This window comes from Saimiri boliviensis, chromosome 14, assembly GCF_048565385.1.
Source record: "Saimiri boliviensis isolate mSaiBol1 chromosome 14, mSaiBol1.pri, whole genome shotgun sequence".
NCBI lineage: Eukaryota > Metazoa > Chordata > Mammalia > Primates > Cebidae > Saimiri > Saimiri boliviensis.
Window position 1 is genome coordinate 14,545,942 of NC_133462.1, and position 22,895 is coordinate 14,568,836.

At 46.9% G+C, this 22,895-nt stretch overlaps 1 long non-coding RNA gene and 1 pseudogene across 11 annotated transcripts in view; one reads left to right on the forward strand and one right to left on the reverse strand.

Moving 5' to 3' along the window:
* The window catches only part of LOC120362736 (uncharacterized), a 403,841-nt gene that overhangs the window by 105,627 nt on the left and 275,319 nt on the right, over window positions 1-22,895 (reverse strand). The gene's annotated exons all lie outside the window — the stretch shown is intronic.
* Window positions 10,487-22,895, forward strand: part of LOC101046298 (pregnancy-specific beta-1-glycoprotein 7-like) — a 34,344-nt pseudogene continuing 21,935 nt past the window's right edge.

Genomic DNA, 22,895 nt, shown 5'->3' on the forward strand with positions numbered 1-22,895 from the left:
TACCAAAACTAACAACTTGGTCAGACCTGAGCACACAGCACTGAGTGGAGGGGGTGAAAAGGGGGGAAAAAAGGAAAACATCGGCCAGACGCGGTGGCTCAAGCCTGTAATCCCAGCACTTTGGGAGGCCGAGGTGGGTGGATCACGAGGTCAAGAGATCGAGACCATCCTGGTCAACATGGTGAAACCCCGTCTCTACTAAAAATACAAAAAATTAGCTGGGCATGGCGGCACGTGCCTGTAATCCCAGCTACTCGGGAGGCTGAGGCAGAAGAATTGCCTGAACCTAGGAGGCGGAGGTTGCGGTGAGCCGAGATCGCGCCATTGCACTCCAGCCTAGGTAACAAGAGTGAAACTCCATCTCAAAAGAAAAAAAAAGGAAAACATCTGTTGAATCATGAAGTGAGTGACTCACTAAAGTACACATTTCCTTGGCAAAAAAAAAAAAAAAAAAAAAATCTAAGAGTACTTTTAAGAGTCCATTCTAACAAATTTCTTTAAAGCCAACACCAATTTTACACTGTACTTAAACAGTTTCATGAGAAGAATCAAAATGAAACAATAACTGTCAGTAGACAAAAAACAAAAAGTCTAAGAATACCCATGCTTAAAGATTCAATTGCAAAGGAAATTAGATTATTTCTCTGGCACACAAAAATTTGACAACGCAATCCATTATTATTAATAACATATACTAAGACACGTCAGAACTTTAGAAATTTTGTAAAATTTTAAACACATGCTAATAACATATTTATACAAATATAAACCAAAGAGAGGTAAACACTATTTTTTATTTGACTATGCTTAACATACCAAATGGGTATAAGGTATCTTTCTTGAACTTTCAGGGGCCCTAATATTCAAAAAGTCAGTGTGAGATCAGAAAGACTGATTTCCAAATTTGAAATCTTGACATTAGAAATTTTGTCAAATATCAAAAGTTTAAGACACTTGTTCAAAATAGGGTCCCAGATCACTGCAAAATAATAGTTATTCACTTAGCCAAAATAATCATTTCAAAATTTTAAGAAAAAAAAAAAAAACCTTTATTCTTTGAAAAATGTTTTTCTTAGGAAGAGACTCAGTTTTCTGATAACACCTAATAATAAAAAAAAAAAAAACATGAGAGGTACTGAACCTGTTTTTCTCTTTCCTTTTTTTCTCAAAATATACACAAAAATATTTTACTATTTTATATTAATACTACATACAAATCTTGTTCAAAAAATTTTACCTTTGCTTTGTGTATTATTAATGCTAAAGCTAATTTTAACAACATCTTATAAGCAAATCCATCTAATCTTAATCAGTTTTAATCACGAGGTCAAATTTTCATGAGATTTTATTTAAGTTTTTAAGAATTTTTTCCCATTCTCTTTCATCAACTTTCTATATTGATTCCGTTTTAGCCATTATTCTTTTAATAACTTTCCTTTTTAAGACAGGGTCTCACTCTGACACCTAGAATGGAGTACAGTGGCACAATCACAGCTCACTGCAGCCTCAACCACTCAGGCTCAAGTGATCCCCCTCCCTCAGCTTCCTGTGTAGCTGGGACTACAAGTGTGCCACCACTTCTAGTTTTTTAAATTTTTTTATAGAAATGTGGTCTGTGTTTCCCAGCCTGGGCTCAAACCCCTGGGCTCAAGTGGGATCTGGGATGTCACCTAGAATGACTCAGGATCCTACATACTACAAGTCATCCAGCTATATCTTTCGAGTGAAGAAGTAATTGGACAATTTTGTGTATACGATGAGTAACCTCTGGGTGTCGGCGGTCAGTTCTACTTCACACACACAGGATCGTTAGGCCTGGACTGTGCCTGTGTCCCCCTCTACATTATATCTTATTATGGGATGGGCATTTAGTACAGGACACACACAGAGAGGCAAACATCAAAAGATCAGAATGCCCCTTCCTGTATCCAGACCTTGCAGACACTCATGAGAAAAGACAGTCTAATGAGGAGGTCTCCGTAGGAGAACATCAGTGTAAGCCAAGTATCCGGTGCCCTCCCCATGGACCTGACTCTGAAAAAGACCCGGGAGGACTGAGTCAGGGCCTGGCCTGAGGGCTCCCTGGGATCCTCACAAAGAAGCTCACTCCTGGAAGCCTCAACCTCAGAACCCTGTCCCCAGGATCCTGACTCCAATGACTCTGGAAACTCTGTGTCAGGGCTGGATTGGGCCTCCTAGGCAGGGATGACTAAGAGCAAGTATTTACCAGCTGTCCTAGAGCTGTGGCCCCTGGAGCTGCTCACCAGCTGAGGCTCAGCCACCACAGCCTCCTACAGGCAACAACAGAGCCTTGTCCTTCACCTGAGAATCAGAGTGAACAGGACAGGTGGGCAAGTTTCCTGGGCCACCAGTGAACTGCCCTTGGAAGTTTAGGAGACTCCATAAAAAGTTAAAACCAAAGAGATAAGATGTTTCTGGCAGCAACTTGACCATCAGGGATCAGGCCTACAGGTGCTCTCTCATGGAGGCAAATAATAAATAATGCTCTTTTTGGGAATTCCTTTTCTGTGCCAAGCATTAGGTCAGGTGACAATTCAGAGACAAATGAAAAACCACAGTACATTTGCCATTTAGCTTATTTTATGGAGAGGGAACTGAGGCACGGGAAGACACAGTCACCCAACCAGCGTCATAAAAACACAAGGGGTAGATCAGAGTCACATGAGGACTGTCTGCAGCCACAGCTCCACCCTCTCCTCCATGAGAACTGTGTTCTTATTGGGTTCCAATAAGAACCCAATAAGAGGATAGTCTCTCTATGAGGTGAATTAATTTTCTCCCAGACTTCCCTGTCTGTCCTTTATTTAAAGAGCATAAGAAGGAAAAGTTACTGCCTGGTATTTCAAGGCTTACAGTGCCATCTAGTGAAATGGTAATCCTCTTAATGGGGAACCTAGTCTGTCATTTGCCAAAAACCTCTAGCCTTCCACTTCTTCTCCCTTTTACATCCCTCTACTAGAGACGAAACTTTATGCCCCCCTCTGTGAAGGAGAGAACTCTACTTTCAACAGCAAAGAAAAAAATGAACTCCAAAACCAATTTTTAAATTCAATACATGAAAACCATTATTTAACACACATCTTTTGAGACACCTATTCTGCCTACAACTAGAATGGCATCTAAATAGAAAGGGGATTTTGTTTGGAAGTTAACCAGAACCACCACCTAAGAATAAATTCTCAGGAAGGCAGGCAGCAAATCACACTGCCATGTAGGTACGTATGCAACAATCTTGCATGTTCTTCACATGTACCACAAAACATAAAATGCAATTAAAAAAAAAAAAGAATAAATTCTCTAGTGTGGTCCATAACAGCAAAGTATACGGCTCAGCCCAGTAGTCTCCCTCCATTAAGGTGCCTTGCTCAAATGCAACTGTTACATAATCTTTTCTGAGAAACATCATCAAGGATCCATGCAGGTCACACAGGTCTAAGAGGTCAAAGGGTAATCACCAGGCAGAGGACTAAGGTTACACAGGTAAGCATGACTATCCCCACTGATTAGGACCTTTGGTACCATGTTTGAGGGTCATGCCTGCAACCACGGGGTGGCACACACTGTGCTGGGACCCAGGGAACAAGGAGGGAGAACAGTTGGGGGAACGCCCCCACTGTTTTCCCCTCCACCCTTGATCAAACTGAAAAGAACAAGGACACAGGAACACCTCTTCTCTTGTCTCTTTTCTAGGATGGGTAGCGAGCCATCTTCAGTCTGTACCCCTCTGGATTGCATTTTGTACTCCTTTGAGCGCAAATTTTAAAAAATGAGTGACTCATTATCATTTGCACAAGGGCATAACCTTCTTATCATATTGAGAATGAACAGACCTGCCCAGCTCAAGGAAGCCTTGACTTTAATCTTATCCAACAATTAGATCTTTTCTGTAGACAGGTCAAATGGTCTGAGATCTCCTATGTACAGGCTTTCTTTGCCCTGTGAGACAACTCAGACCTTTGCAAGCATTGCACAATTGACTCAGCCCTTTGCAACCTCCACCACCCAGGTTCAAGAGATTCTCCTGCCTCAGCCTCCCAAGTAGCTGGGACCACAGGTGCACACCACCACATCCAGATAATTTTTGTATTTGTAGTAGAGATGGAGTTTCACCATATTGGCCAAGCTGGTCTCAAACTCCTGACCTCAGGTGATCTGCCCACCTCAGCCTCCCAAAGTGCTGGGAAATTTAACACAAGTGTTTGATCTCACTTGAAGGGCAGTTATGCTGCTTCTAAGCCAAACCCTCATTGTAGCTGAAAAGCAGGCAGCTCTGCAAGCAGCAGAAGAGTTTGGAGATGAACTATGTCTCCTACAGTAGACCAGAATAAAAGGGAGATAAGGAAGGTAAGGAAATAACAGAACAACCATTCTCAATATGGAGAGAGGCTGTACCTCCTAATAATTCTGAGTGAAATCCCTGTAACCCCGTAGATACACAGAAAATGATTTACATGTGCATTTTAAAAGGCCTGCAAAGAACCGAAACCAAACAACTTTTTTTTTCCTTTTCTTTTCCTTTTTTTTTTTTTTTTGAGATGGAGTTTCACTCTTGTTGCCCAGGCTGGAGTGCGATGGCGCGATCTCAGCTCACCGCGACCTCCACCTCCTGGGTTCAGGCAATTCTCCTGCCTCAACCTCCTGAGTAGCTGGGATTACAGGCACGTGCCACCATGCCCAGCTAATTTTTTGTATTTTTAGTAGAGACGGAGTTTCACCATATTGACCAGGATGGTCTGAATCTCTTGACCTCATGATCCACCCGCCTCGGCCTCCCAAAGTGCTGGGATTACAGGCTTGACCCACCGTGCCTGGCCCAAATCTCTTAATTACCCTAAATTGTCCTTGGTAAACCAGAAACCAAATGAAAATCTCCCTGCCATTTTGGAAAGGCTAAGAGAAGCTTTAACAAAACACACCTCCCTGTCCCTGGTTTAATAAAACACACCTCCTTGTCCCCTGATTCAGTTGAGGGACAGCTCAACCTGAAGTACAAGTTTATTACACAGGCATCTCCTGATATTAGAGGGAAGATACAGAAACAGGCTATAGGACCAGACAGCACCTTGGAAAATCTCCTGAAGGTGGCCACCATGGTCTTTCACAAGAGGGACTGAGAGGCGACCCAGGAGAAAGAGAGAATGCACAAGAGAATGACTGAGGCTCTAGTGGTTGTTTTGCAAGCCATCAGAGTCCAGGATCCCTGAGGAGCATCCACTAGGTGTTACCGGTGTGGCAAGCCGGGGCATGTTAAGAAGAATTGCCCAGGCAACAAGAAAAAGCCACCTGGACTCTGTCCAGCTTGTGGTGGAGACCACTGGAGACTGGGCTGCCCCTGGAGACAAAGGTCACTGGGTCCAGAACTGGTCTCACAGATGATCCAGCAGGACTGATGGGTCCCAGGGCTCAAACCCCCAGCTCCAGTGGCTCAGATTGCCATCACTGCCCAGGAGCCTCAGATGATTTTGAAAACTGGAAAGTGGAGGGTGCACATCCTCCTGGATACTGAAGCCAGTCTGTTCTCTTCTCCAATCCAGGCCCTCACTCTTCCCAGAGAACAACTGTGGTGTGTGTCTCAGGAAAGACTGATGTTTTTCTCAATTAGTTGTATTTGGGAGACTTATTATTTACACATGCCTTTTAAAATCATGCCTGAAATCCCCACTATTTTTATTGAGACTTTTCTTTTTTTTTTTTTTTTTTTTTTTTTTTTTTTTTGAGCCAGAGTCTCGCTCTAACACCCAGCCTAAGTATAATGGAGCCATCTCAGCTCACTGCAACCTCTGCCTCCCAGGTTCAAGCAATTCTCTGCCTAAGGAGGATTACAGGCACCTACCACAGCATCCAGCTAATTTTTGTATTTTTAACAGAGACGGGGTTTCACCACCTGGGCCAGGCTGGTCTTGAACTTCTGACCTCATGATTCACCTGTCTTGGCCTCCCAAAGTGCTAGGATTACAGGCGTGAGCAACCACACCAGGAAGGTAGAGACATTTTAGCCCACATGGAGACCAGGAAAAACTCTGTCTTCCCTTAATAGAAGCAAATATTAATCCATAAGTGTGGACAACTCCAAGAAGAATAGGTCAAGCTAAGGCTGCTAGGCCAATTCAGATCCACCTTAAAAATCCCAGGTTTTTAGCCATTATTCTGCCTCAAACAGGTCACCGTAATAAATGTCACACAAATCAAAAACTTGCTTTGCCTTTCTTCTGAGTCTCACTTTTTTGTCTGTGAACAAATTTTGATGTGAAACACACTAGCTGTACCATGAAGTGGCTTGATAACCCTGAATCACTCATTTGACCTCTCTCAGCCTCTTTTCCTATCTACAGGACAAAAGTGACTCTTACTGCCTCAGAAAATGACAGCGAAGGAGTAAATTTAAATGTTTAAGGTATTAGTCACAGAGCCTGGTACCTAACGAGCACTTGGTAAACATTCCTTTCAGTTCTTTCTTTTCACCATTCCATTTCTCTCATCCTCACCCATCTTCTTTGACTCATTCTCATCAGTATTTTACTCAGTTTAGCCTGAAATTTAGTAAAGAAGCCACATTATGCAGTCTCTCATGACTCTGCGGGAATGTTCGTCCACCAATGACGCAGTCTGCTATCCACTCAAGGCAGTGGATATCATTTATATGAAGAGGTCTATTTAAAACACGAAGTTCCTTATATATTAATAAGATTTATACATGCTTCCTCTTATTTACACACACCAGTCCCAGTTCTTCCCTGTTAATTCAGACATGTTATTCCTTATTTCACACTTCTTTAGTCTTTATCTTAAAACCTTATAAATTAGAATAATACAGAGACATGAATAAAGGCTTGGACCACAAGGGTGGATTTCTCTAGAAAGATGAATTCTTTTCCTTGGCGAGATGAACAGTATGTTCAAAGCAGCTCTGAAGTGCATTTCTAGGCATGGCTTCCATCAAAGTGATCTGACTCTAGGACACATTCCTGGGCTCTCAGGAGACAGTAATTGTAACAGAAGTCACACCCACTGTGGATGTTCTAGCTGACGGGTGAACCTATTTTCACAGAATATTGTGCATGAGTTACTTCTCCCCAGTCCTTTTACTTCTAGAAGCTAAGCCTCCCCCTTAACCATCTTCATCTGCAGCTGGCCTTCCAGGACCCTGGCTAGAAAATTCCTCCCATTTGGGATGCCCAGGGTGGCACCTTTGTCTATTCCCATAATTATAATAGCTCACCCTGAGTCATCACTCACTATGCACCAGACACTATATTAATAGTTACAGTTCTCAGTGAAATTCCTGAGTGTCAGCATCCTTATTTTCACAAATTTTAAAAAAAGAAAAAACTGAGGCAGATGAGTTCTGTGCCCAGTATAACCCAACTCTGTAATTAAACCTCATTCACCACTTCATCTGGAAATAGGACACCCTAAGATTTCTGAGGTCTCCTGAATAACATCCACCTTCCAGATTTTTGCGTCTACTTTTAGAATTTCACAAATTCTACTTTTCACGAATTTACAGCATTGGAAATGGTCATAGTGACCAAGACTTGCCTCTGATATGAGGCATGAAACTTACACTTGAAAATACAGAGGCTAAGGCAAGATAAAATTAGTAGCACCCGTGACATCCAGGGACACCAACAGGGTGTACTGCTGTGCCCCATAGTCAGTCTTGGGTTCTGGTCCCCTGGGAGTCAGAAATAAACATGACTTGTCCCTGCTTCACTTGTGCTCCCCTGACAATGATCTTCCCTCTCTGCACTTCCCTCTTCTGCTTACAAACCCTGCCCTGTTCTCAGCCCCAGACATCACTGCCCCTGGTGAATACACAGTACAGCCAAACACATCATCACAAACCCACAGAAGGTGACAAAAATCTGTGCATGGGACATCTGATTGTGAACGAGGGAGGACAGTGAACGTGCAGCCACAGAGACAGACTTACGGGACTGAAACGTGATGGAGATGTGACATATGTGCATAACTTGCTGTGAAATGTGCAGATCCAGGTGCAATAAAACTCACAGCCTAGGCTGGGTGTGGTGGCTCACAGCTGTAACCTCAGCACTTTTGGAGGCCGAGGCAGGTGGATCACCTGAGGTCAGGAGTTTGAGACCAGCCTGATCAACATGGAGAAACCCTGACTCTACTAAAAATGCAAAATTAGCTGGGTGTGGTGGTGTGTGCCTGTAATCCCAGCTATTCAGGAGGCTGAGGCAGGAGAATCGCTAGAACCCGGAAGGTGGAGGTTGCGGTGAATCGAGATCTTGCCATTGCACTCCAGTCTGGGCAACAAGATAGAAACTCCATCTCAAACAAAAAACACCTTGCAGCCTAGCCTGGGACCACTGCCTTGGAAACTTCCCTACCTCACCACTAGATGGCGGCAGCGTTTCTCTAAGTCCGCGGCCTCCCCCAGCAGCTGCTGACCTCCCTCCGCAAGGCCCGCATCCCAGCGGGGTCCACCCTTACCAGGGTCACCACGGCCCACATCCTCCTGGTACTCCACGCTCGCCACACGGACTCTGCCAGCTCCTTCCTGCAGCCCTGCCGCCGCCCACCAGAGGCTGTTCCTCAAAAGGCAGGTCCTGCCCCCAAAACGCCGTTTCCTGGGCCTCAACCAAAAGGGCATCATTTTCCAGGACAGCGCCAGTGCACTCGGCGCCACACTGGGCACTGACCTTCATGACCGCCTTCCATCTTCACCACCTCCTTCTGTGACTGCTCCCTAAATGCTCGCCACTGCTCCATCTTTAAATTTGACGGCAAATGTCAGAACTGTCTGTTTAAAGAAAGCAGCTGGAGAGAGGGGAGCCCAGCATACCAGGCATGAGAGATGCCGCTAAGATTTTATCTCTAGCCACCAAATGGAGCCACTTGAACCAGGTACAGTATTAGAAACTGCCCCATGGTGACTAAGCCCTGCCTGTGATGTGAGGCAAGTAAACCTACACGTTAAAAAATAACTGCTAAGGCAGTATGACATTATGAGCACTCAAGACATCCAAGGACACCCACAGGGTGTGGTGCTGTGTCCTGGAGTCAGGATATTGGGTCTGGCCTCTGGGAGTCAGAAATGAAAATGACTTGCCCCTGCTCCCCTGACACCGATCTTCACACCCTGCTGCTCACTCTTCTGCTCCTAAACCCATGTGCAGTGCTCAGCCCCCGACGTCACCGCTCCCAGGGTATCCACAGTGCTGCCTACTGCACACAAACACTCTCAAAGGAGGTGACAAAAATCTGCGTTTGGGACACCTGGTTGATAGTGACAGAGGGAGAACAGTGAACTTAACAGCTATGGAGACTGGGACTCATGGGGCTGCAAGGTGTCACATGACATGTGTGTGACCTCATGTGGAACGTGCAGATCCAGGGGGAATAAAACAAGGCAGCCTGGCCTGGGAATGCTGCGTTCCACACTTCCCTCCCCATCCACCAGAGGGCGGAAGAGTCCCTCCTGGCTTGGAGCCTCCCTGGGGGATGCTGACTTCTCCCAGGGCCCACAGCCCAGCATGGTCCACCCGCACCAAGGTCACCTTGGCTCACATCCTCCCACATCCTCCTCGCCCTCTGAGATCCACACAGGGACTCTGTCAGCTCCTCCCTACAGCCTGGCGGCCGCTCCCTCCATAAACACCTCCTTCCCCATATTCCTTCCTTCTTGGGTCTCAGCCAATAGGACATCTCCCAGGACAGCGCTGGTGCACGTGAAGCCACCCTGGGCACGTTCCCTTCGTGAACTCCTTCCATCCTCATCAACTCTTTCTGTCACTGCTCTCTAAATGCCCACCCACGCTCCATTTGTCCTGTTCTCTGGGGCATCCCAGGCCAAGACTAGCACTGACACAGAACAGCGGCTGCCTGGGGGCCCACACAGTCCCTGGGAATCAGCCAGACACCCTGTGACCTGCCCGCTGCACCCCAGGAGGCTCAGTGCGTGTGACGGTCACACACAGGCACCATCTGGGATGTGGCTGCCTACCCCCGGCTGTCCCTGGTGAAGTCAGGAGGGAAAACAGACCTCTCCTGTGTACATGGGGGAAAACGGGGGGTACTAGTTCTCTTTGCTCCCAGAAACAACCCATCCTCACTCGCCCTCTCAGGTGTGAGCAACGTCCCTCCAGACAGACTCCCTGGCCACTGCCTTTTCTTCCTCTAGAGAGCAGCTTGGCCAGGTCAAAACCCTCAGAACACACCCCTGAGCATGTCAGCACATGGAGGGCTGAGCCCATCATGGCCACGCAGTCAGGATGAATCTCTCCAGTTCAGAGCCCCTGCTCTGTCCCAGGCTTCCCCCGCCGAGTGTTAACGAGCCATGTCCTGCAGGATTCCTGGATAACTCTCCGCTTCCTGCTGAGACCTCGATCATGTTGGGGTCACCACCAGCTGCAGAGGTCTGTCCTGCAGACCTGACTCAGCAACAGATGAGTAAATGCACTCTCACACCCATTACAGTGATTCCAGTGGGCTAGGGATGGTCATCGGCGGCTTTCAGAGGCAACTGCAGCCAACTGACCAACACTCCCTCTCCATCCTCACATTTATTCAGGATACATTTCAGAACAGAGGTTCTAAGTCAACATGCTTCTGGATAATTAACACGGTTAAGAGTGGTTTCATGAACAATAACCGCTTTAGGTTCTGGGACCCAGAGTAAACACTATTAAGGGGTAATTCCCCTTTGACCTCCACTGAGACGGTCATCCTGCAGAAAGGTTACATGATCAAAGAAATCAGAGTAGAGACAAAGGGATGTGGGGTAAACAGACTTAGCTGGGGAAACCTGATTGCTCTTTTACCCTGTGACTCAAAAGTCTAACATCATGAACTGGCTGCCTTCAGCCTGTTCCAGCAAAGCCTTTAGGCTTTCCAAAAGGTATGAGACTATATTCTTCTAACTTTCCCTAATATTTCCCTAATATTTTGCCAGCCACCCCGAGTCAACCCCAACATCCTGTGGCACCACCACAGGAAAGGTGTCGGGACCACGGGACAATCAGCTGGGCAGAGAAGAGAGGACACCCAAGATGGTCAGGAAGAACATGAAAAACCCTGAACCCCAGCTCAGCTGTCAGACCCCAGGGAGCAAGAGAATGACTGAGAACTGTCCCTGTGACCATGGGACTCAGCCCCCACTGAGCAACCAGCACAGCCCTCTCCTTCCAAGAGGCATGAGAGATTTACCGTGCATACCTCCAGGGAAGACAGTTTCCTCTGGGACACCCAGGTCCTGAATATCCATCCTTGGAAGCTGCAGCCAAGTTAGAGGCAATCAGAGAAAGGAAAGGGCCCTCTCACCAGCCAACACTCAGCTCACCCACAGCACAGTAGGGCGTCCCTGTGACAGGGACCTGGTGCAGCCCCGGGCCCCTGCACTGAAGGGAAGAGCCAGATCGGGAGGAGAGAATCTGCATCCCAACCCAGACCATGAGGACAGCAGGAGGCTGAGGTCCAGGACTGTGCTTGCCCAACCTATAGGGTATGTGTGGGACTGTATGTGTTTGTGTGTTTCGTGTGTATGTGTCTGTGTTTCTGCACATAGTGTGTGAAGAGGTAGGTGAGAGAATCACTGCTGAAGGAGGCAGAGCAGTTCCCAGGGGCATGAAACACAGACAAAAGGAAAAAGAGAAGGAGGGAAAAGGAGGCAGGACTGAGGGGAGGGGACGAGAGGTGTCCTGGGTACAGACCCCGCCCATGAGCCTGAGAAGTGCTCCTGCCCTGGGAAGAGGCTCCGTGCAGAAGGAGGAAGGACAGCAGAGCTGGCAGCCGTGATCTGAAAGTTTCTGGATCCCAGGCTCATCTCCACAGAGGAGGACACGCAGGCAGCGGAGACCATGCTGGTCCCCTTAGCACCTCCCTGCACACAGCGCATCACCTGGCAGGGGTTCCTGCTCACGGGTGAGGAGTGAACTTCTTGGGAGAGGACAGGAGGAGGAAGCGCAGTTATGAGCTGGGGTCTCCTGGGGAGGACGGGGCTCTGAAACAGAAAGAAGGCTCTGTTGGAGCCTAGACAGGGGGAAATACACCAGAAAAGGATCGGGGTCAAAACAGGAAAATCTCAGTGAACTGGAATTGGTAAGAGGCAGGAAAATCTCAAGTATTCTGTTTTCCTGGTTAATTATCACTGGCAACAACATTTTGTAACATGACAATAACTGTATCAGATGACACTTAAAAACATAAGCAGGGCATGAAACAGAGTCCTGAGCCAAAAACATCAACAACTGGAAAGGGAAAAAATCACCACCAGGATGTGGAGGGCCCTGGGAATTCTCACATCTACAGGAGTCTGCAGTCTTTCCCGGGTACTAGGGTGCAACCAAGATCACAAAGCATCTGTCCTCATGTAGCTCATGCTCTCATGGGGAGGAAGACAAGCATGCAAAGAGATCTAGAATGTGAGGTCCGGTGTTGACAAGAGCCCTGGAGGGAACAGAGCAGGGAAAGGTCAGAAAGGGAAGACCCAAGGTCTCCGGAGGAGGTATCAAGAAAGAAGACTTCTAAGGGTGCCCTGATGTGAACCGGATCTGAGGGCAGAGGGGAGGGAGACAGGCAGCTCTTAGGGAAGAGGATTCCAAACAGCAAAAAGGCCAAGGTCAGAAGTGTTGAAGGGATGGGGGTCATGCTGTTGACTTTGACTCAGTAGAACAGTAGGAAACACACACACACACACACACACACACACACACACACACACACACACACACATGGTGTATGTGTGTGTCTCTTCAAGACTGAGGATTGAAGAGACCTTCTGAGGACCCAGAGCCCCATCTCTTCACTCCAGTATATCGGTCTCCATATTGACAGATGCTCTCTCTACCTCCTAGCATCACTTTTAAACTTCTGGAACCCACCTACCACTGCCCAAGTCATGATTGAAGCCCAGCCACCCGTTGTTAAAGAGGGGAAGGATGTTCTTCTACAAGTCCACAATTTGCCCCAGAATTCTACTGGCTACAGTTGGTACAGAGGGAAAGTGATGGACATCCACCATTACCTTACAGCATATTTAATAGACACTCAAATAACTCTACCTGGGCCTGCATACAGTGGACGAGAACAAATATTTTCCAATGCTTCCCTGCTGATCCAGAACGTTACCCAGAATGACACAGGATCCTACACCCTACAAGTCACCACGCGAGGTGAAAGGAATAAACGAGTAACTGGACATTTCACCTTACACCGTGAGTGATTACACATGATCCCCGGGTGGTGTCGGGTCGTGGGTGGTCACTCCTACTTTGCACACACAGGATTGTCAGACCTGGACTGTCTGTGTCCCTCTCTGCATTATGTCCCATGTTGGGGTTTGGACATTTAACACAGGACACACACACGGGAGACAAACTTCAACAGATCGGAATTCCTTTCCTGCATCCAGACCCTGCAGACATTCACTGCAGAGGAAGGACAGTCTGATAGGGGGGACTCAGAAGGGGATCAGTCTCAGCCAAGCACCTCATGCCCTCTCCATAAACCTGACCCTGAGGAAGGCCCTGGAGAATGGAGTAGGGCTTGGCCTGAGGGGTCCCCTGGGATACTCTCAGAGAAGCTCAGCCCTAGAAGCCCCAACCCCAGACCCCTATCCCAAAATCCTTACTCCAGATAAAGCTGAGGAGCCTGTGCGAGGGCTGGGTTGTGGCTTCCTGGGCAGGGCTTACTGGGAGCAAGGATTTACCAGCTGCCTGAGGACTGTGGCTCCTGGAGCTGCTCACCAGCCAGGGCTCAGCCCTCAGAGCCTCATCTGGGCAAGGACAGAACCTTCTTCACCTCATACTCAGAGTAGAGAGGACAGAAAGACAAACTTTGCAGGCCATCTGCCAACTACATTGGGAGATTTAGGATACTCCATAGAAAGTCCAGTGTCCCCAGAAGCAGAAACAGAAGACAGAAGATGTACCTGGCAGCAGCTTGAGCACAGGAATCTGACCTAAAGGTGCTCTCTCATGGAGGCAAGTCATAGTAAATGCTGTTTGTGAGAACACCTCCTCTGTGCCAAGCGTTAGGTCAGGTGAGTGATTTAAAGTGTATTTACAGATAGCATGAAAAGCCACAGACTTTGATGGAGAAAAAGCTTATTTGATGGAGAGAAAACGGAGGCACAGGAAGGCACAGTCACCGAACCAGAGTCACACAAACACCAAGGGCATCAGAGTCCCATGAGGTCTGTCTGCAGCCACAGGCCCATCCTCTCCACCAGAAGGGAGGGCTTCCTGGGGTCTAAGGACCCCACAGTCATTTACTGGCTCAAATCCTTTCTTCTTAGGCATCCACACCTCAGAGAAGTGAGAGCAAATGGACAGCTGATTAGTTTGTACTCCAGAACTCCGTCGCCTGCCTCAACTGTCAGAGTCAGGGCAAAAACTGTCCAGGCCTCCCCCTTAGATCTTAACCTCCATCACTGAATCTAAAATCCTGTGTTTTCCAAAGTGGTGATGTCACTCTCGTGAGAGGATACAGGAGAGGCCTTTGTTTTCTTTCCCCACTCACGCCCTGCACCAGCACAGGCCCAGCGAGAGACACATACTCAGGAGCTGTCACGTCAAAAAAGGAATTGAATGAAGGAATGAATGATCCGTAACCTCTTTAGAGACTGGATCCTGGACGCAGAATCCTAGGAGGTTCCAGCCACACCTCTTCCTTGTCCTTCAGAGGCTGACGCCTATGTTTCATCCCCCCTCTACCTCTTGCCCCTAAAGCCACCCCACCTTGTGTGACTTTGAAGCTCCTTGGCCACTGGAAGGTTTTCAGGGCTCCCTGGTCCTGGACTGTGGCACTGGGGACACCTGGTCCCTCGGGTCTCTGAGGTCACTCTAGCCCCTCTGCTCACTGCCATGGGTGTCTCTGGCTCTCTCTGCTCCTGTGTCCCTCATCTTCCTCCCCCTTCATTCTAACTGGCAAGGCGTGTCCTACACAGTTTCCTCCACCTTAGGACTTCTCCAGACATTCCCTCTAACTGGGCTGACGATTCTGTTCCCTTCCCACTCACAGTGTGTCCTGGCACACCTCCCAGGAATTGGGAAAAGCACACAAATCAGCCGGAGTTGCCACTCCTGCCAGGACATCTCCAGCCCATGTCCCCAGGTCACTAAGAGAATGAGCTTCCACTGTGTCCCCATCCAGGGCTCTTTCCCTGTGTGAGGCCGACCTGTGGAAAAGACCATGGGACAGGGATGGGCAGCACCTCCATCCACTCCTGTAACTGCCAGACAAGTTCTTCTGGTCTCCTGCACAAACAATACCAATTTACAGAGATATGATTTGCTGTAAAGAAAGATTATCATTACTTTATGTCTGCCACACAGGAGGACAGAGGTTTATTATTTCTCAAATCAGCCTCCTCACTAGATCAAAAGTTATAGATGTTCAAGGAATTGGCTGGATGCAGTGGCTCATGCCTGTAATTCCAGCACTTTGGGAGGCTGAGGCGGGCAGATCACAAGGTCAGGAGATCGAGACCATCGTGGCTAACACGGTGATACCCTGTCTCTACAAAAAATACAAAAAATTAGCAGGGCGTAGTGGCACATGCCTGTAGTCCCAGATATTCGGGAGGATGAGCTAGGAGAAACACTTCAATCCGGGAGGCGGAGGATGCAGTGAGCTGAGATTGCACCAGTGCACACCAGCCTGGGTGACAGAGCAAGACTCTGTCTCAAGAAAAAAAAAAATTTTTTCAAGAAGTTTCAGGGACATAAGATTAAAAAATAAGTACTGCTAATAGTTTGGGGATGAAATGATGCAGGTGGGGGGAATGATCTGTCTTTGTGGAATCTGCCTCTAGGTGGGTGCCACATGACTGGATGAGCCGTTAGTCATGGGTACGGATGATGTCAACTGGTTGCCAGAATGCAAAATCTGAGAAACGTCTCAAAAGACCAATCTCTGGTTCTACAATAGTGATGTTATCTATGGAGAAATTAGTCACACATTTTGTAAACTCCGGGATAATGACATTGGAACAGTAAGGGACTACAGACTGTGCCTACATTTTAGCAGAATTCAGGCTGCTCCTATCATCTTAATCTCATGATCGTTCATTAGTTTTACAAAGGTAGTCTCTGGGCAATAAGGGAATTAGTTTCACGGAGGAACTATTATCACTCTTGCTTCAAAGTTAAACCATAAACTAAATTCTGCCCATAGTTAGCGTGGCCTATGCCCAGGATTGAGTAAGGACAGCCAGCCTGAGGCTAGACACCGGATGGAGTCAGCCATCTAGTTTGCTCTCACTGTTGTGACACTCACCAGGGTGTCACAGGCTGGACAAGCCTGCAGTCCCCAAACCCCATGGGCTCACTTCACCCATGTCACTTGTGATTCCGTCCTCAACCTGCTGTGGAGCTCACATTCTCCATTCACTTCCTAGAGGCTTCTGGTTTCCTGTCAGGCATATAACAAGCTGGAGATTTGTCATTCGGTTCTAACAGCAAGTAAAACGCTGACAAACTCAAAAATCAACAACTCTTCAAAATCCCTCAGAGATGTGAGGTCTCGGTGACAACTGACCCACATATTGGACAGAATGACAGGCAAAGACAGATCAGCAACCTCATCTGAGCAGAAACCCAGGTGCAGAATCCCCAGTGGGAACTAGTGCTGGGAACAGAGAACCTGACCTGTAACTGGTGAGTTGCCAAAGAATCAGTGCAGACAAGACCCAGAGGGAAACACTCGAGGGGATGGACCACTTTTGACAACAGGGGCATTTTTTGTGACTCTTAGCTCCTGGAGATCTACCAGGTTTTTGCAGTGAATATTCACTAAAAATCTCCTCATCCTTTCTGTGTGGGGAGGGTAAAGAAACAACTTGAAGATATGCCAGTGAATTCTATTCTTCTTAATAAGACCTGCCTTTAAGAGAAACTATTTTACCACAGCCTGATCAGCTAGGGTTTTGTCAAAGCCTAACTGGACTGGGGAGGAGAAAATATCCAACTCCAAATTCCTCTGGCCATTATGTCTCACCTAAAATGAAGAAAAGCCTGAGAGGCACTTGTGACATTCACAGCCCAGGGACACTTCTGACACTCACAGCCTAGGACACAGACCTCATCCATGACCACAGAACCCTTTCCTCTCCACACTCACCACCACATCACTGAATGCCTGCTCTCTCAAGTCCCTTTACCCAGTACATCATGTCTGACTTTCCACAAAACATACAAGACAGACTATGACATACGTGTATATATATATGCAATATGAAAGACAGAGCAAGGATCAGAACAGAACACAGATGTGGCAGATATCTTGAAATTATCAGACTGGGAACTTTTTTTTTTATATGGAGTTTTTGCTCTTGTTGCCCAGGCTGGAGTGCAGTGGCACGATCTTGGCTCACTGCAACTTCTCCCTCCCAGGTTCAAGCAAATCTCCTGCCTCAGCCTCCCAAGTAGCTGGGATTGCAGGCTCCCGCCACCATGGCTGGCTAATTTTGTATTCTCAGGAGAGACGGGGTTTCTCCATGTCGGTCAAGTAGGTCTCAAACTCCCAACCTCCGGTGATCTGCCTGCGTCAGCCTCCCAAAGTGCTGGGATTACAGATGTGAGCCACTGCAAGCACCCAGGACTGAGAATTCAAAAGAAATGTGGTTAAGGATTGTAATTTAAAAAGTAGACACCATGCAGGAACAGATGAATGATGTAAGCAGAGAGATGAATATTGTAAGAAAGAATCAACAGAAATGCTAGAGATGAAAAATACTGTTAGAGAAATGAAGAATGTCTTTGATGGGCTTACTGATAGACTGGACATAGCTCAGGAAAGAATCCCTAGCTGGAGGATGTGTCAATAGAAACGTTCAAAACTGAAACAGGAAAGTTCAAAAGGGAGGGAAAAGAAGCAGAACAACATATTTAACTACATGTTTAATATTTTGCATTGAAAATAGTAATTTTTAAATTTTATTGTTGTGGGTCAACCACCAAGTCTGTAACATACATATAAGGGGAATATTGGTGGTTTGGGGGGCCAGTTGGAGGTGACCAGGTGGGTGCTATCTGACGGTTTTACTGTCTGTTCCACATACACCTGTTTCCTCATGGTGATGCCATTTTCATACGTTGGGGTTCTTCATGTGGAAAGACACACGAGCCACTGGCATCTCACTTAGACTCTTCCTAATTAACATGAACTGAAATTCTAGTTGTGTTTCCTGAGGTTAAGAGAAAATGAAGAAAGCATTTCACATACCTGTTTTGGGCTCCTCCCCATTTTTCCTAACTCTGCACAGAAATGAGAAGCAGGGAGCTCTTTCTGTATTTACTAACCTAACACACATCACTTCTCTTAATTTGGCATCATTCCTCCCTTTATGGAATTGACACACCTAAGACTCTCTCTCACCAGTTCTGTCCTTTTACTGGGACTCTGTACTTAGGGAGTAGCTCATTTTAACTCACCTTCTGCTTCTTCCTTTGAGCAAAGTGTGATCCTGCTGGAATTCACAACACACCTAAACCTTATTTTGGTATCAAGAGAAATACTACTGCCAGCAATTGATCTTAGATGTTTGGACCACCAATAAAAATTTCCACTTATGAAAACATTTTCCTGTTGCCACCAAATATTTTTTGTTACAAGAGTCAGAACATAACATGAGGTCTGCACTCCTGACAACTTTTTACAGTATTACCAATTGAGCATCCAAAATCTAAAAATCCAAAATCTGAAATGCCCCCAAACCCAACACTTCTGACCACTTCTGCAGTGCGAAAAAGAAGTGCTCACTGGGGCGTTTTGGATTCCAACTTTTTCAGATTTTGGATGTCAAACCAGTAAGTACACTGCAAATATTCCAAAATCAAACCAAGTTAGAAATCTAAAACACTTCTGGTTTTAGGCTTTCTGCATAAGGAATGCTTTATTCGTATCAACTACAGGCATGAAGCTGTACAGCAGATCTCTAGAACCGCCTCATCCTGCATAACTGAAACTGCACACCCATTGAACAATGCCCTATTCCCCTGACCCCAGCTCCTGGCAACTACCATTCTATGCTCTGACTCACTCTGGGATCCACTGATATGAGGTCCATAGAGTAGTCAAAATCATGGAATCACAGAGTAGAATGTCTAATGAGACAAAGTATCTGCAAGATTTCTTCCCAAATTTTGGTCTTATGTCCATCAGACACATATGATCCATGAAGTCCAGCTTTCCGGCAGTTCATGCTCCCCCTTCCCACCAGTCAGGTCTGCATTTGCAGACATCCACATGTATTTCTAGAAAGATCCACATGGTCCTCACCTTCGCTCTACAAGGAGAAAGAGAACATCATGGACCCACAACAGGGAACATGGTCTTGCTCCAAAGCCACCAGCTCTTGCCTGTCCCCTTCACTCTTTCTAGATCATTCCTTGGACTCTACTCTATCTTTAGAGTCACTGGCTCAAGTCAGTCACTATGAAACCCCCGGGGAAACTGCCCCACCTTGTGCCTCCACTGCCTGATGGCTGAACTGACCTCCCGGCTTGCCCCTGTCCTCCCCTGTGTTACTTCTGCTGAAGTACCCAGTCCCAGGCCAGGCTGCCCAGTACCCACAGGGTACCCAAAGGACAATGGTAAGTTCCATCATCACCCATCTCTAGGATGTCCTTGGAAAGAGAAGCTGCAGAGAAAACATACCAAGGAAGGGGGGAAAGTAAAACTGAAACTGAAAAGATTCCAGCAGCTGTATGTTCCAGGTGAGGACCACAAGGTGGGCCAGGCAGGCAGCTGGAGAGGGAGGGGCTCAGAGACGCACCAGGAGCTGTGACTCTTGGTCCTGTGTCTTTCCATGACCCAACAGACCTGCTCTATTCACGCTTGAGAAACTCTGGACTTCTCCCACATAAAGCAGGCAGCCTCACTATCTCTGAGCCCTCAGATTGCCATGCATCTGTCTCGTAACACACACACACCTGCCATGGGCTTTTAAGGACTTCCATAGGCTGAGAGGTGGGAGATGCCAACTCTCACTGAAAAATGCCTTTGGAGGAATCAAAGGTGCCACACAGGGTAATCTTCTCTCTGTTATCTGCACAGTGGAGACTCCCAAGCCCTCCATTGCCAGCAGCAACTCAAACCCCAGGAAGACTGACACTGTGACCTTAACCTGTGAACCTGAGATTCAGAACGCAAGCTACCTGTGGTGGATGAATGGTCAGAGCCTCCCAATCACTAGCACGTGGGAGCTGTCCAATAACAACAGAACCCTCATTCTATTCAATGTCACGGAGAATGATGCAGGATCCTATGAATGCGAAGTGAGGAACCCAGTGAATGCCAGCCGCAGTGATCCAGTCACCCTGAATGTCCTCCGTGAGTATCTTCTGTTCCTCTGTCGGTCCAGGCTTCCATCCCAGATACACATGGCCAGTGGCCAGGCCTCTCAGGTCCAAGTACAGAGACCTTTATCCCTGGACATCGAAGCTGGCCATGATTTTCTGCCCTGGGCAAACCAGAGTAGGCCTAGCCTCAATCAACAATAGGAAGAAAGGGGCTCCTCCTGTCACGGGAGGCTCAGGGTCCGCAGCTTGTGATGAAAGAAACAGGGGAGTGTCTCAGGCTCCACATCAGTGAACATGGCAAAGGTTTGCCTGGGACTTCCGTGTTGTGACCAGTTCACATGGTCACTGTGGCCCTTCCACAGATCAGGAGCTTCCTCCACCCCCTGACAATATCACCTGTGGCTTCATTCTCTTTGCTCCAGATGGCCTGGATGCCCCTACCATTTCTTCTTCATGCAACTATCACCATTCAGGGGAAATCCCCAAGGACTCCTGCCTCACAGACTCTCACCCACAGGAAGAGCATTTTTGGCTGATTGATGGGAAGTTCCAGCAATCAGCACAAGTGTTCTTTATTCCCAAAATCACTAAAACATATAGATGGTCTATAACTGTGTCATCCATAACTCAGACACTGGCAGAACAAATCTCATAATCAAGAGGATCATAGTCCCTGGTAAGTGGATCCCTAGAGCACTGGTAGTGTTTCCCAGTGAGGTCTATCTGGGTATCAGGAAAGAGGCACCTGCCCTCTGCAAAGGGAGAGGGAACATCAAAAACCCATGACAGGGGATATTTCTACTCCAAAGCCACCAGCTTTTGTCTGTCCACTTCACTCTTTCTAGATGATTCTTTAGACTCTACACTAACAATGAACAATCTGAAAGGAAATTAAGAAAAGAATTTCAATTGACATTAACATCAAAAAGAATAAAATATTTTGGAATAACTTTAACCAGCAATGTCAAAGCATTCTCCTCTGAAAACTACAAAACATTGCTGAAAGCAATTAAAGATGACATCAATAAATGGAAAAAGATTCCATTTGCATGGACTGAAAGACTTAATACTGTTAGGAAGACAGTACTACCCAAAGTGAGCTGCATCTTCAACACAACCCCTACCAGAATCCCAGTAACATTTTTTGCAGAAGTAGAAAAATCTGTCCTAAATCTGACCTGACAGGTATTATTAATGACTGCCACAACAAAGTCACTGAGACAAAGAAGCAACCGTGGTAAGGTGGAAAGTTCTGATGACACAGAAAATAACCATCACCCTTCTCACATCTCAAAACATTCAAAAATATATGAGTGCAGCATGGCCAGTATGGAATTCACCAAAGACTAATCACCAAGCTAGAAACGTGGTGAGGAAAAAAAGAAGGCAGGAATACATCTGACTTGTCACCTCCCACTTTTGCCTACTAATCTGATGCTGAAAAGAAATGCTCACTGGAGCATTTTGGAATTTGAATCTCTCAGATTTGAGACACTAAATCAGTAAGTATATTGCAAATATTTCAGAATCACAAAAATGTCAGAAATACAAAACCCTTTTCATCCTCAGTCTTATGCATAAGAAATGCTCAATCTGTGTGAACTATGGGCATCAAGCTGTACAGCAGACCTCTAGAACCTCCCCATCTCCCATAACTGAAACTGCACACCCACCAATAATTCCCTCTTCTCCCCACTACCAGCTCCTGGCAACCAGCAGTCTCTCCTCTGATTCACTCTGGAATCCACTTATGAGGTCCCTAGAGTAGTCAAACCCACGGAATCAGACTAGAATGTCCAATGAAAGAAAATATTTGCAAAACTTCTTCCCAAATATCTGTCTCCTATCCATCAAACACACACGGTCCGTGAGGACCAGATTCCCCGCAGTTCATGCTCCCCATTTCCACCAGTCAGCCTTGCGTTTGCAAATGTCCACGTGTACTGCTAGAAAGATTTCCATGGTTCTCACCTGCCCTCTGCAGAAGGAGAGGAAACTTCAAGAACCCAGGACAGGGAACATGGTTCTGCTCCAAAGCCACCAGCTCTTGCCTGTCCCCTTCACTCTTTCCAGGTCATTCCTTGGACTCTGCTCTATCTTTAGAGGTCACTGGCTCAAATCAGTCACTCTGAAACATCTGAGGAAAACTGCCCCACCTTGTGCCTCCACTGCCTGATGGCTGAACTGACCTCCGGGCTTGACTCTGGTCTTCCCTGGGTTATTTCTGCTGAAACATCCATTCCTACGCCAGGCTGCTCAGTACCTGTAGGGTTTCAGGACAATGGGAAGCCCCATTATTACTCATCTCTAGAATGTTCTTGGAGAGGGAAGCTACAGAGAAAACACATCTAACGGGGCAAAGTAGGATGGAATTTGGAAGGGACCAAATTGCAAAGCCAGTCAGCTGATTAGGGAAGTATTGGGAGGGGCACCAGCGGCTGTGACTCCCACTCACATGTCTGTTCATCACCCAACACTGCTGCTCAGTTCACACCTGAGAAAGCCTGTGCCTCCCTAAGACAGAGCAGGTGGCCTCACAGTCTGGAGCCCTTAGATCATTGTACATCTGCCTTGTGACACACATACCTGCCACTGGCTTTCAAG